General features: G+C 37.1%; 1 non-coding gene across 1 annotated transcript; it reads left to right on the top strand.

Annotated features, from left to right (window-relative positions):
* The first annotated feature begins 23 nt into the window (after positions 1-23).
* Positions 24-95, top strand: TRNAP-UGG. The gene has a single exon. It is a non-coding gene; the product is annotated as a tRNA-Pro (tRNA).
* The last annotated feature ends 4,631 nt before the right edge of the window (positions 96-4,726 follow it).

Raw genomic sequence — 4,726 nt, forward strand, 5'->3', positions numbered from 1 at the left:
TGAAACATTTATAAAAACAACAAGGGCATTTGGTTTAGTGGTATGATTCTCGCTTTGGGTGCGAGAGGTCCTGAGTTCAATTCTCAGAATGCCCCTACCTTTAGTAATTTCAATTTTACGATACTCCTGTCATGTCCTCTCAATCAATACAAATCTCAACTGCAGAAGCTGGAAAATGGAAATTACGTTGCTAATCCCAATTGCACAAGGAAATCAAAAATACCTAATAATACAAATCTATTAATGTGGTCTAGTGGTATGATTCTCGCTTTGGGTGTAAGAGGTTTTGAGTTCAATTCTTGAAATGCCCTATTCTCATCTCTCCAGATATACTTTCAGTATGTGTTTTTGGACTCGGGTCCAATGACATAGATACAACCTCCAGAGTGAGTAGATGAAACATTTACAAAAACTACAAGGGCATTTGGTCTAGTGGTATGATTCTCGCTTTGGGTGTGAGAGATCTTGGGTTCAATTCCTGGAATATCTTTGAAATTACTTTTAGTAATTTCAATTTTACGATACTCCTGTCATGTCTTCTCAAATGCACCCAATAATACAAATCTCAGCCCATGCCTGGAAAATGGAAATTACATTGCTAATCCCAACTGCACTGCCCCCTAATAATACAAATATCAACTGCACAACTACCGCACGTGGAACGCACGAGCGGACACAACCTTTAAAGAATTCACATAATCAATCGGTGGCACCCTTCCTTTCTGTTATCCCGCTCACCACCAAAATATTATAATTACAAAAAAAACCTTCAAAGAATTCACATAATCAATCGGTGGCACCCTTCCTTTCTATTATACCGCTCACCACCAAAATATGATAATTACAAAAAAAAAAAAAAAAATATGCGCCTAAACTCAAACAAACACGTCCTTAATTTCATTCCCACCGCTTTATATATTTCATTTCGATCTCCCATTTAACCTCCACACTGATTACAACACTCAACTCCACTCTTCTTCATTCCTTGCCTCTTTTGTGCCCTAAATTTCCAATGGCTTTATGAAAGGAAACCCCTGCCGCTTCTTCCTCCATGGGAGAGGGAAGCGGATGTTCCCAACAGGTAGCTGAGGGTGTAATGGTGGCTATTTGACTATTCAAATATACTATTAGCTTTAGGAAAATTTGTATTTTATGCTCCTCACGAATCTGCCAATAATTAATGTCACCTCTAAATTATTAGTGGTATAAACGTTGCCTCTCAATTTTCAACACTTGACATATATTGCCCCTCCCCTGAATTATTAGTGGTGTAAATGTGGTTACTGGCTATTTTCCCTTATTGAAGACCACGTTTTTTCCTCCATTTTTCTTTTTTGGTTTCACTACAAGAAAAATCGCGAATCGCGACGGAAAGCACGTTTTGCGACGGAATTCGTTCTGTCTTCTTTTTGCCTGTAGTATTTTTGTACGCGACGGAATAATTCCATCACAAAATATTGCAACAGAATAAGGCGTCACAAATTTGCAACGGAATTTTTTCCGTTGCACTTTAGCTATGGAAATTATTCCGACACTAATTATGTCGCCATATTTTTTTCCGTCGTGATTCCATCGCATTTTGGCAACAGAATTATTTTCTGTCTCAATTCTATCGCATTTAGTGCAACAAATATTCAATCGCAAAACTCATATTCTGTCGCGATTCCGTCACATTTTTTTTTTTAATTTTTTTTAAAAAAATATTTATAATTATTTTTTAAATAGTAATATGAGCTCTTAAAATATTAATATAAAACTACAATGACATACTAGAACGCAATTAATTCTAAAAAAAAATAAAATTCTAAAACAATATCAATCCATATTAAGTTTAAGTAGTGTTGCAAAAATCGCGCTTAGGCGCCGATTAATCGGCGCCTAGGCGCTAGTCGCTGCCCGGCCGCGGACGATTCGGCTGGAAACGGCCTCCTCCGCGGCCGGGCGGCTAGGCGGTCGCCACCTAGCCGGCCGGTTCGGCCATTTAAATATATATATATATATATATATATATATATATATAGAGAGAGAGAGAGAGAGAGAGAGAGGTGATCACATGTTGTTAGGTGTGGTCATATGGTCAATTATAGGCCATTTGATTAGATAGATCCAATGAATCATATTAATCAAGATTTTTCCAGTATTTTCGCGCACATTCTCCTACCTAGCGAACTGCAAGGGTAAACTCGTCATAAAACACCGGTATAGGGAAAATCACGTTGTTGTGTGTTGTATTACACTATTGGTGTATTCTGTCAACACTGTTGGTGTATTCTGGAACCCGGTCGCTATAAATGGTCACGGTAATTACAATAACACGGGAATACACCATTGGTGTGTTTCACTATGGTGTGTTTTATTACACTATTGGTGTATGTTGTCAACATTGTTGGTGTATTCTGGAACCCGCCCGCTATAAATGGCCACTGTTATTACCATAACACCCCCAATTACCAAAACGCGCGAAAATCCTTAGAATTACCACTGCCGTTAGATTAAACTGATTCAACGACACAGATACGACCACACGACCACACCTAATGACATGACCACATATGAGCGCTCATTTATATATATATATATATATATATATATATATATATATATATATATATATATATTTCATTGTAAAGTGTTATAAGTTCGGAAACGCATAACTTTTGACTCAGTTGTCTGTTTTGAACAATTTTTTTTTTTTCAAATTGCGGATTTTTTTGAGATCTATCCACCGCAAATCCACGATGAAATGTAATGGGAATGAGTAATATAGTGATTGATGACGTGCACGCTTGGTGATAAATCCAACAAATGTGAAATCTATCGCTCTGAGATCGATCTCCACACTCGAGCCCCACAAGATTAATTAGGGTTTAAGCATGTTATGGTGGCAGAAGGGCGTATTGTTTATTTCATATCTTTAGCCAGCTCGATCAACAACACTTGAATTGAACCTACCGCACGTGGAACGCACGAGCGGACACAACCTTTAAAGAATTCACATAATCAATCAGTGGCCCCTTTTCTGTTAAGGTAACGTATCCCGCTCATCACCAAAATATGATAGTTACAAAAAAAAAAAAAAAAAAACACGTCCTTAATTTCATTCCCACCGCTTTATATATTTAATTTCGATCTCCCATTTAACCTCCACAATGATTACAACACTCAACTCTACTCTTCTTCATTCCTTGCCTCTTTTGTGCCCTAAATTTCCAATGGCTTTAGGAAAGGAAACCCCTGCCGCTTCTTCCTCCATGGGAGAGGGAAGCGGATGTTCCCAACAGGTAGTTGAGGGTGTAATGGTAGCTATTTGACTATTCAAATATACTATTAGCTTTAGGAAAACTTGTATTTTATGCTCCTCACAAATCTGCCAATAATTAATGTCACCTCTAAATTATTAGTGGTATAAACGTTGCCCCTCAATTTTCAACACTTGACATATATTGTCCCTCCCCTGAATTATTAGTGGTGTAAATGTGGTTACTGGCTATTTTCCCTTATTGAAGACCACGTTTTTTCCCTCCATTTTTTTTTTTTTGGTTTCACTACAAGAAAAATCGCGAATCGCGACGGATTTATGTCGCAAAATAGTAAAACTCCGTCGCGAATCACATTTTGCGACGTATTTCATTTCGTCTTCTTTTGGCCTGTCGTATTTTTGTAAGCGACAGAATAATTCCGTCACGAAATATTGCGACAGAATAAGGCGTCTCAAATTTGCAAGGAAAGTGTTTCCATTGCACTTTGGCTACGGAAATTATTCCGACGCATTTAGTGTAACAAATAGGATTAGACTAAATAGAAGTTGTTCGTTCCCTACTCTCCAACAATCTGATTGAGAACAAGTAAATAGAGCATTCTCGCATCTGGAAATCAAACGGGCGTTATATGATATGGCTCCATTTAAGGCACCGGATTTCATGCTAGCTTTTATCAACAAGCTTGGCCTATTGTAGGGGATAGTCTTGTCAATTTTGTTCTCGGGTTCTTTGATACTGGAATACTACCAGAATATAGAAATGATACTATAATTACGTTGATCCCCAAGGTCCAGCAGCCGGAATCGGTTAAGCAGCTCCGGCCTATCGGTCTCTGCAATGTTACATACAAGCTCATAACAAAAACCATAACTTCAAGGTTGAAAGGTGTTATGCAAAAATTCATTGGACCATTCCAATCAAGTTTTGTCCCGGGGAGAATTATTTCGGACAATATCCTGGCTTTTCAAGAAATCATTCATTCAATGAAGAATATAAAAGGAGCTGTGGGTTGGATGATTCTCAAGATTGATCTTGAGAAGGCGTAGGACCGGCTAAACTAGGGATACATCCAGGACACTTTGGAATTTGTTGGGTTTAACGACACGTGGAGTACAGAGCATGGAATTGACTAGTGAAGTTGTTGAGTTCCTGAAGGGGATCTTTAGTACATGTTGGATCTGGGTCTTTTCTGTCTATTCATCATTACTTCTTTTTGTCAAGTTTAGTAACTATGGTGTAGTTTTTTTTTTTTTTTTTTTTTTTTTTTTTTTTTTTTTTTTTTTTTTTTTTAAGAACCTCATGCCATACATAGTTTGATAATGTGGATTGATGATGTATTATTACTTTTTTTTTTTGGGTGAGATTATTACTTAAACTTAATGTCGATTGATAATGTTTTAGAATTTTGTTATTTTTTAGAACTAATTGTGTTTTAGTATGTCATTGTAGTTTTATATTAATATTTT

This window comes from Ipomoea nil, unplaced genomic scaffold (genome assembly GCF_001879475.1).
Source record: "Ipomoea nil cultivar Tokyo-kokei standard unplaced genomic scaffold, Asagao_1.1 scaffold3169, whole genome shotgun sequence".
Classification (NCBI taxonomy): Eukaryota; Viridiplantae; Streptophyta; class Magnoliopsida; order Solanales; family Convolvulaceae; genus Ipomoea; species Ipomoea nil.